The sequence below is a fragment of the Phocoena sinus genome, chromosome 2 (genome assembly GCF_008692025.1).
Source record: "Phocoena sinus isolate mPhoSin1 chromosome 2, mPhoSin1.pri, whole genome shotgun sequence".
In the NCBI taxonomy this organism is placed as follows: Eukaryota; Metazoa; Chordata; class Mammalia; order Artiodactyla; family Phocoenidae; genus Phocoena; species Phocoena sinus.
The window spans coordinates 153311263-153329963 of record NC_045764.1 but is presented as its reverse complement, the minus strand read 5'-3'; the positions used below and the strand labels follow the sequence as shown (position 1 = coordinate 153329963).

Here is an 18701-nt window from a genome sequence, read left to right as displayed (position 1 = left end):
AGAACTTTCTTTCCTCACAAGGAGCTCCTGGGTGTTTGAGGTTCATGTTTAACCTCCAAGGCCCATCGTAAAGAATCACACAGCCTCCTGCATCCTTCCTCCTGGTATCCCTTTCAGATGCCACACTGGGGGCCAGATGACTCACAGAGCTCACCCAGCGTGGGGAGTTGTGTTCCAGCCTCTCCCCTCCTGGGGTGGCCAAGCTGGGACTCTTCTTCACCCCACGCTGCCTCCTCACCATCGATGCCATCTGCACCCTCCTTCTCAAGGATCACCATCTGCTTTCCTGATACCACTCAGCCACCCCCAGCACTTTGCTTGGTTCCCTAACCCACTGCTTGGGCCACTCTCCTTGTAACTTGTGATTTCCCTTTTTTCTTCCCTTTCCACAGTCTTCATCCACTCATTCTTTCACCTCCTCAGCCCACAACTTCATGAGCTTGCAGGCGTACAATCTCCTATTTCCTCACTCTCTCTCACGCCAAGCCCCCACTAACCTAGAAATTCCATCAGAGCCCATTGCTTGGGCTAAGATTTTGCTGCTAGGCTATATATGTCTGCTGAATAAATAAATGAGGTTCTTTCTTTCTTCTGTTCTTCTATGCCAACCTGGCCTCGCATATTCTTTAACACCATCACATAAGCCCACCTGCCCCTCTTCCTACTAGTATACTTCCTTCCTACAAAGCAGTTAAGGGCTGGGTACACACTAGGGGTTAGGTAAATGCAGAGCGATGGTACTAGTTCACTAAGAAATATTCCTAAAGATGACTACTGCTCCTTTACTCCCTAGACAGGAGGGCAGTGATCACATATATGTAACCATACATAGCATTTAAAAGTTCTCAATAAATACGTGATAAATGAATTTTTTTTTAAAGTTTGGGCACTTATGAAGCCCATAATGATTTCCACTTGTTTAACATCTATTCTGTGCTGGACATTTCACATATATTATCTCGTTTAATACTTGGAAGAGCTATAAGGCTGGGGCAAGAGGTTCAGGGAAGCAATTCAGATCTACGGCATTCTGGCGTCCGTACCTTGCACTTCCCTCTTCCTCTCTGCACCCCCAAAGGTATCCACCAAAAGGGTCCAAGGCCGGGTCCCTCATTTAAATGGAGATTAGTTTCAGTTCCCTACTTTCTTTCTCTCCTTTCTAATCAGTAGTTCTCCTGTTCTCTGACGTTCCCTTTCCCTGTCTACAACTCCTTGAGAAACCCTTCCCACCCTTCCCATTCTTCACCGCCCACTGGACGTGTGGCAAATACAGGCATTAGCAAACAAAAGTTTTATACCAAAGGTCACTCTGGAAGCAAACCGGAGCCCTATGTGAAGCGTAACTGTGAGAAACAGATTTCAGTGATTAATGCCCTATTCACACTGGAGGTGAAAACAGACTTTAGGCAATTGTTGACTAAGAAAATCTCAAAGTGTGAAAATCTGGCATGTAACTATGGGGAACAGGGAATCATCCTCTTCCCCCACCAAATGCTCTGATGCATCTGCTTCTAAACTCTGAATTAACTGGTTCAAGTCTTCTCTCTTCTTTGCAGCCTCTGGTAATAAGTTGGCACTATCGATGCCAAACACTGGAAAGAAAATTAAAAGACTAGAAAATCAACCAAACATGGATAAATCACCTCTGAAGCATCCAAATATATCAACAGCCTCACATTTTTAGTTTTCGAAGGTTAACTCTCCGTTTTGCTCTTCCATGCCCCATCACCTTATCTCCAGTTTGTCTTCTAATTCATGTAACAAGTGTGGGTCACTTCAAAAGCTGATGATCTCCACCCCCTCTTAGTTTTATTGCTTAGGCCTGAAGCACATGTAGACCATGTTGCTGAGGATGGGCAAGATCTCTACAGTAGACACCAGGGGGGGAAAAAGACAAGATGCCCCTTTTACTTCCTGGAAAAGTCAAGGAAAAATGATGACATGCCCATGCTTCAAGCTAACTTCCTCACTCTCCTAAATCACACGCCATCTTCCTTCACGTCAATCTCTCGGGTGAAGTGACATGCAGAACAGCTCTGCTGGAAGGTGAGACATACCGGGCTTACAAATACAGCTACCTAAACCTCTTTGCTTTGGCTCCCAAGAGCTGGTGACCCTTGCTGATTGGAAGTGGTCTCTTCCACTAGGTTTCTTTTTTAAGCTGTATGTTGACTTTTTTCCCTTTTTAAACTTCTTTTTAAACTTGCAAATCTCTCCTAATCCAGAGGACTTTATTAACTCTCTCCCTCTCTCTGGATTTTCCTCCAAGAGTCTACCAAATTATTCTTGGGCCTAGATTCATTTACTAACCATATCATATTCCAAGTAGAGAGAACACAGTAGTAAACAAGACAAACAAATTTCTGTCCTCATGTACCTTATATTCTAGTAGGGGTAAGGAATAGAAAATAATAGAGCACATGAATACATGAGATACTTTCAAAGAGTGATAACTACTATGAAGAAAACAAAATCATAGAATTTTATAAAAGTAGCTAGGGGAAAGAAGAACAGTTTTAGACTGCATGGTCTAAAAGGCTTTTCTGGAAACAAAAGGTTTTTTTGACTTAAATCCTGACTAATAGGAAGTATCCCATCATGAATGAATACTTTCTTTCAGGATGATAGGACAAATATTACTTGGTAAAATTCCAGCTAAAAGACAAGTAAAATTTCAGAAATAGCATTAAGGTGCATCATTCTTAGAAGTCAGTCTATAAAATGAGGTGAGAGACATTTGTTATAGAAAGGACATGAGAGCAGGGGAGAATCAAGCCATCCAAATATTTTTCTTACCTCAGGGAACATGTAACCACTTCCCAGGAATTTGTAAGCTTCAGGTTTTTATAGCACAGGGGTTAAGAGAATCGACTCTAGAAGCAGACTACCTGGTATCAAATCCTGGCTCTGCAATCTACCATCTGTGTGATCTTTGGCAAGTTATGTAACCTCTCTGTGCTTCATTTTGCTGATTTATAAAATAGTTATAATAATGGTACCTACCTCAAAAGGTTGTTATGATAATTAAATCAGTTAATATTCGTAAAGCACTCATAACAAATCACAGAATATAGTATGTGCTGTATAAGTATTACCATCATATTGCCAGGTGCATCCTTTTATGAGCACCCGTGCACACATCAGCATCAGGCATTCTCACAGCACACTCCTCAGGGCAATCAGTGCAGAGAGCCCTGTGCACACTGAGGGATCCTGATCCCAGCAGGAAGCTGATTCAAGCCTAAAGAGACTTTTTCTCTTTACAAAGTCAGAGATGGAGATTTAGTTCATATAGAGTTGTAGAGGCCTCTGATTCCTTTAGAACCCACTCAAGTCACACAGTGGTTCACAGGAGTCACAAATGGAGCCCCAGTATTCCCACGACTTTTCCCCAGGTCTCTTCTTGGCTATAACCATTAACTGAAGTCCAGAGTGGTCAGTCACCAGATAACAGTACTTGTTAGGGGAAAAGGGCAGCCTGCCCAGAGTCACAGCTCATCTAATTCCTGTGTGAGCTATAAGCTTGCCCAAGGCTTAGCATCTAGCATATTGTCTAGCATATCAAAAGTGCACCCAAAATATTTGTGGAATAAATGAATTGTGGCTCTTTCATTATGTTTGTGCTTCAGGTGGACAATAATATACACCCTATAATTAATATAAGCATCTGCTTTCTTTCCCGCACCACTAGGAGGAAAACTAAATAAATGAGGCATTCTAAAACAATCAGTTGGCATCACAGAATAAGAGCAAATGTGAAAGTGGTCGTTAGTTTTTAGGGTGGACATTCATTCAGCAAGTCCTCAACAGCTTGCTACTCTGGGTTTATCTCAACTCTCCTGTGGGGCAATCATTATTAGAGTAGTTTGTGGACAATTTCCCCTCAAATTCCCTACAGAAGTGTATTGCTTGCAGAATCATGGAGAGCTCCCAACAGCTTCCCGTTCGGCAGAGCAGCCTCAGTTTTCTCAGGACCACGGAGAGCTCCCATGCTGCTCAGCAGGTGTACGGGACTTGCCATCTTTCACAATCACTGAGAACTCCACCAGGAATTGCAGACTGATGACCCCTAGTGAAACCGCCTCCACTGCGATTCAAATATTGGAATGGGGCAAAAGGTGACTGGGGTAAAAAGTGTCCCAAAGTCCAAGAAATAGCCAGAGAATCTGCTATCCCGCGGTATGACTCAGAGCAGGCCTGAAGACAGCAAACTAATGATTGCAGCTACCTTGTGCCAGATCGGCATTTTTATTTCCCTTTCCCCCACCCCCCAAAGTTAAATGCCCAAGGTGAATTCAAAACCTGCAGTCCAAACTGTGATCAGATCAGTGTGGCTGTACCAGACGAAACTGATCTTATCTGAATGGTGACTTTTATCCACTTTGGAGAGCAGAACTCATGACAATAATAAGGAGCGACAGAAATGGGAGGAAGAACAGTCACAGCAGAGCCAGGAAAGAATTCACTTTACTATCATTTTGGAGGATTAATTCTAAGCTTCCCTCCTATAAATGTCGTTTTTCACTTCAGCAGGAGGTCTGGGGTCTGAAATTATTCTAGCCAACTTGCTGAATGCACCACTTTGCACCTGATTTGCAATGCATTTCTGCTTCCTCCTACCAAGTGCAATGATGTTTGCTTAATAGTCACCTGGCCCCCTGCATGCTCCACTCCCCTGGTGTGAGGAGGTATACACACTGGAGGTCAGGTGGGAGAATGCAGTTGTTAGGAAGGCCTGAGGGTATGTAGGTAAGGAGATACGGTGTGAGCTTACAAGCACAAAAAAGGTATACAGACTCTCACAAAGAATAGGATTGTATGGCTGCAAGGGGTAGAGGGAAGGCAAAATGTGTTGAAGCAACTGTGTGTGCTTTAAATAATGTATTATATCTAGACCTGGACCCGCTAGGTCCCTTACCCACTAGCCAGTTAAAGTGAGAGGATTATATAATTACCTGGATCCTCCTTAATTGGATGTACTAAGTATTTCCAGTCTCGTCTCCTCAGCAGCCCCCTAAATTCCAGCCTCACTGTATTAATTGCCTTTCTTCAGACTTGCTACATAATTTTACACCTCCATGTTTTTATTCATGCTGTTCCCTGTCCCAAAACTCCCTCCTACTTCCTCCTCTCCATCTCCCCATTCAGTTAAAATCATATTCATGCTTCAAGGCCCAGATCAAAGGCCACCTCCTCCACAACACTAACCCCTAACTCTCCCCCATAATTATTATTCACTCCTTCACCTCTGTCCTCACAACAGGCTATTTTTAACTCACATTAGAGCTATTTGCTTGCATGTTTCTCTCCCCCACTAGATTGTAAACTCCTTGAGAGCAGCAGTTTTTTTTAAATAAATTTTTGTATTCATGGCAGCACACTGGAGTTTCTTGATCATGGGTATATCATAATACATTTTTAAGTAAATGAATGATTTTTTTTAATGTAACAATATAAAGCAAAAACCAGAATACCTTCCTCAGTCACTTTTTGCTGGATGTTTGTACAATAACTTGGAAATGGTCAAATCCTTCCAGGTGCTGATTTTCTTCCACCAGCTTAGCAATCAGGAGAGGGAGGAAGAAGAATTGACCATAAGTCTCTAGTGTGCCTGGCTAGGGCTGCATCCATAATCCCCAACAATAAACAGGATGGAGCCTTTGCCTTAAGATCAGAGTGCTCTTACTTGTGCCACTCTTACTTGTGCCACTGGTGACATCTCTCCAACTGATGGTCAGATTCTGGACACTACTTTTGACCCCAAGGTGCTTACTTGATATTTCCTACCCTAGCAGACTTATCTGAACTCAACTTCTGGACTTTTAAGAGTTATGGTCTCTCTGATTTTACAAGTCCTAGCTTTCCCCCCAAAATTCACACTCTTTCCTACAAGCTCTCTACTATCCTCTGAACCCCAGGTCCTGGATCCTTCAAGGCACCTCTGTGCCAAGTGCCAATGTATCAGCCCGGAGTGGCTGTATGTGTGAGTGTGGATGTGAACATGACTAGACACAGCAGCATGTGTGTATAGTTGTTTACACTCGGCCTCACTCTGTGTGTCATTATACAAAGGTAGGAGTATACTCCCATTAGGAACAGGGCACTCCTCAAATCCTCATGGGAAGAATGTTGAGAAATTTGATGCCAGAGAAATGCCTCCACTGCCTCTCTCATAAACTTTCTACCTAGGAGCAATTGTCAGTTCCCAGGACCTGCATCACCCACATCTGGCACTCTTAGAATTGAGTCTGACCATGGGAGGAGAGAGTGGAGGTTGCCGAGTCTCATGTGGAGTTACCTCATCCCTGGTGTCCTCTGGAAGATGCCAGTGCTGAGCTTTGTTTTCCAGTTTCCCCACTCCACGCATCTCCCATGACTGGCTTCTTCAGGTACCACCCCCATATCTTGCTCAATTCCTTTCAGATTTCTCGGCTGAATCTTGATGGGTGGATTATGACCTTCCCATCTTGCTCAGCCCACTGAACTCTGTGTCCTTTGATTTTCATTTATCCACTCCCTGAGTCTTGAGCTGTAAGTGGGCTCTGTCTTCTGGGTTAGTCCAAGAATACTACCTTCCCTGCCCCTGACAAGCTGAGGAACATGCAGGGCACTTGAGATGAGAAGAGAAGGGAAAAGTAACACCATGCTCTAATAGATGCAACAGTCCTGCATCCTGAATGATCATTTTGTCTCACTTTCTAAAAACTTAGTGGTTAATTTCCACTGCTCCATGATCATCTCTCATTTTTTCCCCCAGTAGCCACTATTTCTGCCAGAACCAAAGGAGTTAAAGAAGCAGCCAACATGTAATGCAAGAAGTATAACTCTGAGTTTGAACTTATCTCGACTTCTTTGAGTTCTGGGACATACCTATCTTGGGCTTCACTTTCCCCATCTGCAACATACTTAACCCAGGACTCTGATGACTGAACCAGGCAGCATAAGTGACAATGTCCAGGACAATGCCTGGCACGTAAGAGAAACAATTTGTTCCTGAGCCCTGCGGAGCTGCCCTCGAGGATTCTATGGTTAGTGTGGACTTGTGGCAGGTGGGGGCAGCAGAGGGCCACTGGGGGAGTGGAAGAAAAGGTAGGAGGCCCAGGTCTTCCGAATCCTTGGTTCTGGGAGACGGGTTCCAAAAGCAGGCATCTCAAGACAGGTCAGGTCCTCTACCAAAGAAATACAGGAGAGAGAGCAGGTAGGTACACAGAGGCCTACCTGAGATAAGAGAGGGTCATGAGGTAAAAAGTCAAGAATTCATGAGAGAATTGGCACCACGGAGCCAGCCATGCTAGCTGGAGAGCCTGGGGTGCCAGACAGAGAGGTCAACAACCTGCAGTTACAGAGATTTAGTGGCTTCTCAGAGCTGCCACACCACTGGAAACAGGTTTTCCTTGGCCTCAGCAAAGGCAGCCCACATCAGCAAAACTATTTTGTTGGGGGAAATTTTTTTATATATATATAATAATTCACACCCTTAGCCAAACTATAAAGATTTAAGAGTTTCTTCTGGCCTCATCATGTCCCTGTCTTGAGGCACTTGCTAAAAAGCTCATCCTTGCAGCTTCTTTGTCTCTTATTCCCAAGCTGCAAAAATAATTCTCAAAGAGGCTGCCTCAGGACCCTGGGCCAGGTGTCAAATGTCCACCCTCCGAAATCATGAAGGCACCTGAAACTGTTTCATCATATGTAGAAAGAGGGGACTGGATAGGGCCTTTTTCTTCTTCTAAAGCCTCTCAGAGTCTAAAGCTGAAAGCTTTTCCTTCATTCACTGTGTACTAAGTGGGAGCTCCACTTTGTGCGACCCCCTTTGGTGATGATATCACCTTACAGCCAGGGACCCCAGGTGGAGTATTAGAGCTGGAGTTCAACTGTCCCCAGCATTGACTCCTGGGGCTTTGGTGCCATTCAGGCCTTAAAGGTGTACATACCACATATGGGTCTTGCCAAAACCACCCCTAGCTGCACATTACCTGGGAAGCTTTTCAGAAACCTATCTATGACCAAGCTCCCATCACCAGAAATTTTTATTTTATTAGTCTGGGGTAGGGTAGGAATAATGATCAAAATATCTACTGACCAGTAGGGCATGAGCCCAGCCAGTCAGACGGTTGCTGGCAGGACGCCATACCTGCATGTACACACTAAACGTCAACCCTATCCCTGGGCCCCGTTATCAATATGTTTAAAAAGCAGCCCAGGTGATTCTTACATGCAGCCAGAGGGGAGAACCACTGGGCTAGACTTTGCCTCTGAGTAAATGTCCAGTGACTGAAGACTCCTCCATGAATGAGAACGGCTCACAGACAAATTGACCTAAGACGCTCTCTGCACTAGAAAAGCAAGCAAGGAGATGAGGTTGTGATCACACAGAGGATTCCATGGTCTTTGAGGGCAGGGACAATGTTACCTCTCTGTCTTCGACCCTCCAGTGCCTCTCACAGCACCTGGCAGGCAGTAGGGGGTCAGTAACATCTGATGATGAATGAATAGCACTGACCCTCCGTGGGCTTCTGTCGTAAGGCTATATGATCTACACAGCCCCACGGAGGATGCACGACCCGAGCGCAAATACTGCTCATGCACCCTGTAATTCAGGCTGTACTTCCACTGGCTGAAGGGAGGGGGCGCTGTCGCTCATCTCTCACATCAAGCGCCTGCAGGGCATCACTAAGCGCTTAGGAGAAAGCGGGGCCCCTGTCTTCATCCAACCACCCCACCCCATCATTCTCCTGGGTCGAGGGGAGCTTGCTGTGCGGGTGTGTTTCCAGCCTCAGCAGCCAAAGCCTGTGATCTTGTCTGCAGGAATTTGGAGGGCTGATTCAGCTCTTCCTAAGTCCCCTGGTCTGCCCCTGGGCCTGCTGTCCCAGCCTGAACCATGATGGCCCCTCGTCCGGGCTTCTCCTGCCGCTCCCCTCACCCCATGCAGCACTGACCCACTTCTGCCATCTGCGCCATGGTGTGGGTCCTTGGCCGAAACGGAAAAAAAAAAAAAAAAGACGGCCATTTGGAATCTTAATGAGACCAAGTTCATTTCATTATGTTGTCATTTCATATTTCACCGCTTTGACGGTGAAGGCACAGGAGACCCCAGAGGGCCTTTCTGCTTTGCACACAGGGTGGAGAGGCAGGAGAAGGAAGGGGGTACATGACTGACAGGAGACCACGCCCCCTCCATCACCCTCTCTGCCCACACCAAAACCAAAGTGGGGGGAGGGCTGGTCCTTTCCTTGGAGACCGGTGATGACAGCCAGATACAGGAGGCTGAAGGAGCACCTTTCCTTACAGAGGGGCTCTGATCAAACCGGGGCAGGAAGGGAGGAGCCCTCCTCAGTGCCGAGCTCTAACATGTTCTCAAGTACAAACAGAGCTGGCCTCGGGGCATCACAGAAATTGCCATTATAAATTCAGATGGCGCACCAGGGGGTGCCTCGCTTTCTATTATTGTGGTTGGTCTCAGGAGCCACTCCAGCAATAGGATCTCAAAAGTGCAAGTGCTACCCCCCGGGGGCACCATTAGAAACACATTATTTTAAAGCACCACAATAAAGCATGAACTCAAACAACTTCATTGAAATAAAGATTAATATGGAACATGTGTTCCTCAGCCTCCTCCCACCCACACACCCTACAACCCATGCCTTGCTCCCCTGCACAAACACCTGGTAGTCCACTCACTAGACCACCTGCCCAGCCTGCAGTTCAGGGCTTGATATGATAGGAGACATGGAACTTGGGTGAGCCTCAGGAGACAAGGACGTAGGAAGGCCAAGCCACGCCAGGCACAAGGGGAAGCAGCAGAGAGACCACTCTTGAGATTCCAGGCCCGTGAGCCAGTGGGATGCAGTGTACAAAGGCCCGGACTGGAGTGGAAAGTCCTGCACCTCGCCAGATTCAGCCGCTAAGGAGAGGCATTAACCCGAGCACATCATTTAACCCCTCAGAACCTCAATTATGTTGTCTATAAAAGAAAACTAAATGTCCTTCCTTATTATTCCTGTTTCACAGGGTTATGGTGGGGATGAAACAAGGTAAGGCAGGTTGTATGAAACGTCATTCAAACCGGAACACACCATCTCAACATAAGATACATGCTACGTTTTACTGTGCTTCACAGATATTATGTTCTTCACAAATTGAAGGTTTGAGGCAACCCTGTGTGGAGCAAGTCTATCGGTGCCATTTTTCCAACAGCTTTTGCTCACTTCATGTCTCATTTTGTGTCACATTTTGGTAATTCTCACAGTATTTCAAACTTCCTCATTATTATTATATTTGTTATGATGATCTGTGGCCAGTGATCTTTGATGCTACTATTGCAAAAATATTACAACTCGCTGAAGGTTCAGATGATGGTTAGCATTTCTGCAATGAAGTGTTTTTTAACTCAGGCATGTACGTTGTTTTTTAGACATAAGGTCATTGCACACTTCATAGACTACAATATAGTGTAAACATAACTTTTATATGCACTGGGAGACTGAAAAATTCACGTTTTTTTCGATATTTGCTTTATTTCAGTGGTCTAGAATCTAACCCACGATAATTCCAAGGTATGCCTGTATGCCCTTCTGCAGGGTGTGGTCCGGGGAAAGGGCCTCAGTTTCTCTGGCCACTGAGCCATAGGAAAGCAAGTAAGGCCCACCACCGGCAGATACAACACCTTCCTCTTGGCTCGGCCCAGCTGGGGACTGGGGGGCAGCCAGGGCTTGGACACTCTGGCTTTTTTTTTTTACATAGGCCCAGGAGACACAGGCAGAACAGTAGAAGTGGACGAATGAAAAAGAAAACAGATGACCTTCTACTAAACAAGAGCAAAGGGACTTCCCTGGTGGCGCAGTGGTTAAGAATCCGTCTGCCATTGCAGGGGACATGGGTTCGAGCCCTGGTCCGGGAAGATCCCACATGCTGTGGAGCAGCTAAGGCCATGCACGACTACTGAAGGCCACGTTCTAGAGCCTGTGCACCACAACGAGGGGTAGCCCCACTCGCTGCAACTAGAGAAAGCCTGAGCACAGCAACGAAGACCCAACGCAGCCAAATAAATAAATAAACAAGAGCAAAGAGGAAGAGGAGATGTGCTCCTGGAGAGTAATAGCAATCAAAATGATCTTACTGAAAGTCATCATCTTCCCTTCCACTAGACAGCACGGAGTTCTTTCCTTACGATCGCCAATCTCCCTGGAAGGGGGGTCAGAGACAGCCTGCCCTCTGTAGACCAGATGAGGCACAGAGAGCTTATTGAATCAGGAGAGAAAACCAGGGACAGAACACCCAGATCCTGGCCTCTAATCCAGTCTCCCTCCCTTAGAACCTAGGTCTTGAAGAGGGTATTTAGAGGTAGTTCTCATTTAAGGGAAACTGTGCAATCAGATGGGGTTGCCTACCGTGAATTAACGGACAGAAAAGAAAATTCATGCTACAGGACTGGCCTTTCATCCATCCAGTTCAAAGGACTCAGGATCCTCCCTGAAATCTTGTCCCCAGTTGTAGCTCAGCAGGACCCCAGAGGGGTAGCTGGGAGCACCAGAGAACCCCAGGTGGGGGAGAAAATAATGGTGAGGGGCTGGCACAGGTATTAGGACAGAATACCCTGCCGTTACTACTTCTAGTGTCACGCAAGAGGAGAAGGGACAAATTAAAAGTGGGAGACAGATGCCCCAATGGGTTTTGCATCTCTTTTACTTTCTGTTTCTGGAAGGGAAAGAGGATTGTCATAAAAATAACTGAACTGACATCAAATATTTAAATTTCAGAAATGGAGGAAAAAGAAAAAAGTGAAAGTGAGATTAAAATATGCTGTAAACAAGGCACAAAGCTGGCCTGTGACAGGAGGGCTCTTTCCTCTCTGGCCTAGCAGGTGACACTGCCATGCCACACCAATATGCCACAAGCCAGATGTTTCCAGGAAAGAGCGTGGGGTAAGAGGATGCACCTTATCTCATCTCTGGGGTCTGGTGAGTCAAGGCAGCAGGCCCAGGTCACAGGGCCTGTGTGTGGGAGCTTGGCTCTGTTTTGTGGACCAGACCGTACTTGTCACCCTGGCCCACTTCCCCTGAAATGTACATCACTGGTCACTGAGGGGACAAGACAGAAAGGTGGAGGATGGAGTGAAACCAGAAAACCAGGGTGTGCCAGCCACAACAGCTCTGCTCCATGGGCCAGGCATGGCTCAAAGTGAAATCTTCAGTGAGCTCTGAGGACAGGGAAGGCAAGAAACACAATTCAGGACCGTGGCTGATAAAGGAGAAACAGAAGGAAATGCACACTGTACCCTCACCATCCTCTTCCATTAAATAAAGGGGATTAAATGAGAAGTGGAGGCACACGAACTCCCCTGGCCTGAGAGTGGGGAGGTAGCAGAACAGAGTAGAAACCTTAGAGTCATACTGGCCTGGTCAAAACAAGCTGAGGGTCAGAAATGCAGATTTGAAGAGGCATGTGGGGCTCCAAGCCTGAAACCAGGGAAGATCTAGACCAAGTAAGTTAAAGTAAGCAGATGGTAAGGCTGTAGAATGCCTTCCACAGTGGACTCAGCCGGCCTTGGAGACTGAATGGAGCACGTGTGGACTCTCGGGTTTAGGCAGTGGATCCAGTGATTTAATGGACTTGTGAACTGTACTTGCAGGTGGGACTACAGATGTCTAGAGGAAGGATCAGCATCATGGGACATGAAGGAGATTTTCTTTCTAGAAACTTAGAGAACAAAGGGATAGAAGATTAAAATTCTAATAGAAAGGAGGCTTTGTGAGATACTGAGCTCCTTGTCTATAGCAGTATTCAAGTAGCATCTGAGTGGCAGAGATTTCTACATCAAGGGAGCAGCAATCCTACAAGATCTCATGATCCCATTACATTTCTCTTCTACCCACCCTATCCCCTACCCTCCTCCCCATACACATAGTTACCCTCAACTACCCATGTCATCAAGTTAGTAAGAGAAATTGGTTGGATAATAGAGGGAAAATGCAAGTATACAAAAGTCTGCTAAAATGCAAGGATGTATCCTCAAATAAAAGCCCTGTTAATCTTCCACAGTCCAAAGGGAAATGCAGAGACTGTCTTCTTTCCCTCAGTTATAACCACCTGAGTGTTCTTACGCCCTCACTGGGGGATAAGATATTCTTCCCCGTCAGCAGTGTCTCCCTTGATTCAAGGTGCTACCCCTATGTGATACATGAGCAGTGCAGCTCAGAGCACAAAGGGGACTGCGGGGTTCCTGTCAGTTGCTTGTTCAGTAGCATTCGCATCCCACATTACACCTTCTTTCTTAAGGAAAGCCCAATTTTGTTTCAGTATCAGGCAACCACAGCTTTATGGAAGGCTGGCCCCAGGCCTAGGGAATGAACCTTGATCAGTTCAAGCCAACAAGGTAATTCCACTCCCCTTGCTAGTAATGGCATGGGATGCCATTCTGACCAGTAAAACCTATGGGGAAGACCTGCACTTCTGTGAAGCTTTCTCTCTCTCTTGAAAATAAGCATGTGACACCATCTTGGGATCACCTTGAGACCATGAGGAGAAGCCAACCCAACGGGATAAGCCAAGACACAAAGGATGGTAGAGTGGAATGAGAGAAAGGATTTGGAGACATATTTGAGCCACAGAATTAACCAACCCTGGAATGCTTACATCTAGACTTCTTATTCTTGGAAATGACATAATATTTTTCTTATTTTTAAAACCACTTCTCTGGGCTTCCCTGGTGGCACAGTGGTTGAGAGTCCGCCTGCCAATGCAGGGGACACGGGTTCGTGCCCCGGTCCGGGAAGATCCCACATGCCCTGGAGCAGCTGGGCCCGTGAGCCATGGCCGCTGAGCCTGCGCGTCCGGAGCCTGTGCTCTGCAATGGGAGAGGCCACAACAGTGAGAGGCCCGTGCAGCAAAAAAAAAAAAAACCACTTCTCTTTGGGTTTTATATTACTTGCTACTGAAAGCATTCCAACAGATAGGCACACCATACTGCTTTCACCTCTGGGGCCTTTGCACATGCTCTTCTCCTTCCACCTGGGCCCTTTTTCCTCCCTGACCCTCCTCCAGCTGGATGCTTATTCATCCTTCAGGTTTCAGTACAGATGTCACTGACCCTCTCTCACTGGCGCCCCCAGCATCCTACACTTCCCTTCTCACAGCACTTATCTCGCTGTTCCACCCTGTCCTTCGCTAGGTTGTAAGTTCCATGAGGACTGCGACAAAGAACATATTGTTTACTGTTCTATCCCAAGTCTAGCACGTAATAGGCACTCAAACATTTTATTTCTTCAACAGATAATAAGAACAGTTAACATTTATTAAGCACTTTACACGAACCAAGTTCTAAACACCGTAATCCTCACAACTACCAATGAAGTGGGCACTTCATTATCACCATTTTACAGGTGAGGACACAGGCACAGAGATGTTGAGTCACTTGCCCAGGGTCACACAGCTAGAGTGCTAAGCCAGGATTTTAACGCAGGTGGTCTCCCTCCACTACACAATACAAAACCATTGTTCAACACCTACTATATGCAAGGCATGGTTGTAGGTGCTGGAAATACAGTGTGACCAAGACAAAGTTCCTGCCTTCGCAGAACTTACATTTTAACGGGAGGAGACAGATAATAAATAAGTAACAAATGCATACAACCTTATGATCCCAATATTTAGATTTAAATCTCACCTCCCCATTAATCAATGGTGTGACCTTGGGCCAATTACTAACTGCCTCTGAACCTCAGTACATAATCATGTGCAGAAATGGATTGATGTGGGAATAAAATAAGAATACTGATAAAACATCCTTTTACGCTATCTGCCACATAACAGGGGCTTAATAAATGTTAGTTGAATCTGCATCCCCAAAGTATCAGCCCCATGAAGGAGCCAAGGGAGTTTTAGAACTGGAGAACTGGTTGAAGGAGTCTATTGAGAATCTGATTGCTCAATTAGGAAGGGGTAATTTACCTTCTTAGTCTAGAAGGATTCCAGAACCCAGCCAGCTCCCGACTCCCATTTTTTCCAAGTTATTATCTACATCTGTTGGAGACAAAATAGAGATTGGCAAGGTTGGGGACCAAGATATTAATTTCTGGTGCTAAATCACCAGTCATGATACATGAGAGGCTGCCATTAATGTGTCTGCATTAATAAAGCTCTATCTGGCCTGCTAGGATCTCGATAATTGTCCGGGAGGCCAGCAAGGAGACCATCATCAGTAGAATAGATCACGGTGGTGGATGGTGATGGAAAAGCAAACTCCAAGGTCCTAATTATTGATGGATTCTGTCTCCTTTCATAATTGCATTGAATTATTAATGCATATTTTTTAATCTATTGGAAACTATTCATTATTTCAGAATGGATAAATGCTAATGTATTTAACTGGTAATATTATGAAAACTGACATCACCCTCAGCCCCTCTTTTTGGCTGCCTCAGGGCAAGGGAAAACCAGACATTTACATAAAGTAGAGGAGAGCTGACCCCAGCTAACATCCATGAAGTAAAAAGCAGTCTTAACTCTCAGACATCCTGGCCAGGCTAAGACAGGTTCAGGATCCTGCAAAAGATGGCTTTCAAAAAAGTGAGGATGCTACACGCCCACCATAAGCTCCAAGATTATGGGAGAAAATTCCCTGCCTTGTAAGTGGTTCGTGTTCCTTATATATAAAACTAGAAGTTTTATGTCTGAAAGAGTGTGCCCCTCTCCTTCAAATCATTCACCTTTGAAATCTATACACTTAACCCAACGATTTGCCATGGCTTAACACATCTGCAGAACTCTGCTTCTGGATATAACATTAAGTCAGAGTGATCCATCCAAGGAAACCAAATTTATTACTTTATAGTCACATGAGTTTGTTGGTTTTCCCAAAACATATTAGCCAGTTTGATAATGGAGATACCTAGGCTTGGCTCTAAATAACGCCTGGCTGTTTCCAAAAATAAAATCCACCCCCTTTAAGAAAAATATTTGCAAAAAAAAAAAAGAAAAATATTTGGACCACTGAGAATGTTCAAAGCAATGTGCCACAACATATTTTTAAGCAGCCTAAATGACAATCTAAAGGTTATTGCCTCAATTCAGTGAATAAACACGCATATGTCAGTGTGTGTGTTTACAACTATGTATACAGATGCATAAACAATTACCAAGAAGATATACATTAGTTTTGACAAGGGTCTTCTCAGGGTGCTAAGATTATGGATGATTTATTTTTTAATTGTGATTTCCTGTACTTTCCAAACTTTCTGCAACAAACCTATCTAACTTTTGTAAGCAGGATAAAAGCACAATAAATATTTCATAAATATATTTTTAATGTGCCACAGACCCTGAAGGCAACTTCAAATCAGAAGTTACAACAATGCTTGGCTCAGGAAAGCGTTGATGGATTAATGCATTGCCTTCCATGCTACAACTTTTGAAGGGCACAACCCTTATTTAGATGTACAACTTCTATTATGTTCGTTGTTGTTGTTGTTTTAAATCACTCTCCATTAACTTAAGGCCACACTGTATGTCATTCCCTCTGTGCCACTGGCAACTAAGCATTGTAATGCAGACTTTGCAATATGTGCAGTCACTAACCCCCATGGACAGGGCCCACGACAGGCCTGCATTGTGCCAAATGTCATTCTGCTACATAGGGTCATGGTCCAGAGCGAGGCCCCAGTGACTTCCTTTGAAAACCCCTGCACCACACTCAAGAAACCTTTCTAAAGAAGAAGAAAAGGCATGACCCCAACCGAAATGTAATTTCTTGTGTTTTGTAGCACAAGATATCCAAAGGTATTGGCAAGAAGCAACAATAACAGTAACAGCGGCTGTAAGGACAGGGTGGTCCCAGGTGTTTCAGGTACGGTAAGCAAATGGGAACTTCTGCATCTTTTCAGGGACCAGTTGGTCCCAGGTCCAAAATGCTTTATGATGTTACCATTGATGCTGACCACCAAATGGGATGGCAGAGAAAATGCAGTGAGGTAAGGTCTGATTTGACCACGCTGGCAAGAAAGAGGTAAGGTTCTTGCAATAAAGAAATTGGAGCACTTCAATTCCTGAGATGAGTTCTTCAAATTTCCAGCACATCACATTTTCTTAAAGGAACCAAAATTTCCCTCTCTTGTTACCTCGCATTTGCTCCATTCATTACATCATCTCCTCCAATCTCTCCGATGTGGAATCACCAAGAATACTCAATAACAACAAAAAATAGTCTTAAATACTCCCGAGAAAAAGGGAACAGAGGAAAGAAAGGGACCGTTACCCAGAGTTGCAGAATGCCCTACATGTTTTTGGCAAATCTGAACTTAGGGGCGCCTCTGTCCTGTCTGATGTGGCCTAAAAACAGCTCAGATCAGCGGTGGAGTCAGAAAATGAGTGATTGACATATCTGTCAATTATTTTTCATCTATAAAAACTTCATAAAAGCCTGAGATTCCATGGAAAACTATATGGGCAGAGAGAATTGACTAGGAAGAAGGGAACATAGGAACCACCTAGCCTCACCATATCTCTTATACTTTAGCTGATAAGGTAAGCCTTAAAAGGGGATGTGCAGTGTTGCTGTATGTAAACTACACCTCAATAACCTGACTTTAAAAAAAAAAGAGAGAGACACAAATGCAGAGAGTTAAGAAATTCTCCTACAGAATTTCCCCCTCTCCCCATGTTACTAACTCCTGGTAATGAAGAGGAAGGTATCCCACTCTGGGCTGCTTGGGCTTCACACAGGTGATGAGTATCATAGGGTAATCTATGAGCACTCCATTTGCAGCTGGCCTGGGCATCAAGATAATCTGAGGGGGCCTTGAAGCCACTAAATGTCTTCTATGGTGATAAAAGCCTTCCTACTGTGAAACAACTTTAAACTGTTCTATACCTCTCAAAAACAGACTCCTAAGAGGTACAACTGTGCATCTATAATGATGTAAGGGAGAAATACTTTCTTTGCCAAGGAGCTAATCAGTCAATCAACATCTAACCCTTTAGAAAGAATTCATCCACACTTCACTGGGCTCCCTGTCTATCTAAAAACCAGGAAAGCATCCTGGGATACGCCTGGTAATAGTTCAGCAGGTGGCAGAACTTTAAATATGGAAAACAGTCAACTAACCAACCAACAGTTTTTGAGCCTATGTTCTTCTGAGACACAGTACTAGACCCTGGAGGAGACCAAATATAAAAGAGAATTTCTGCCTTTGGTAATTTCTGATCATCGCTGGGGAGATGCCCTACTCGTTAAAAACGGAATACTTCAAAAAATTTTATACTTTACTTTGTATAGATTTTAAGAGTTTAACAGTTTCCAATCATCACCTTCACGGAAGATAATTCAGTCCTCCCTATACAGCTATGGAGTTTGTGTTTCTCACCCTGTCTTATGATTAGGGAATATAAAGCACACATGAAGTGTCATAACATGGGACGCGATGACTGACAAGTGTACAGTATGGGTGATATAGGCCGTGGGCCTGGCTTCACAAAGAAAAGGAGATGTACAGTATGGGTGATATAGGCCGTGGGCCTGGCTTCACAAAGAAAAGGAGATGTGAGGCTAAAGCTGTATGAATGTAAAATAGTTCAGGAGAAGAAGAGAGAAATGATAGCACTTAAGGCAGGTGTTGTGGTGTGAGCAAAGGCGTGACTGCAGAATGACGGCCAGAGGGTCCATTACTAAGCTCCAGAAGACCTGGCCCTGGACAGGTCTTCCACCCACG

The 18701-nt window shown here is 44.9% G+C and overlaps 1 pseudogene; it reads left to right on the top strand.

Annotated features, from left to right (window-relative positions):
* The window catches only part of LOC116748649, a 111715-nt pseudogene that overhangs the window by 11942 nt on the left and 81072 nt on the right, over window positions 1-18701 (top strand).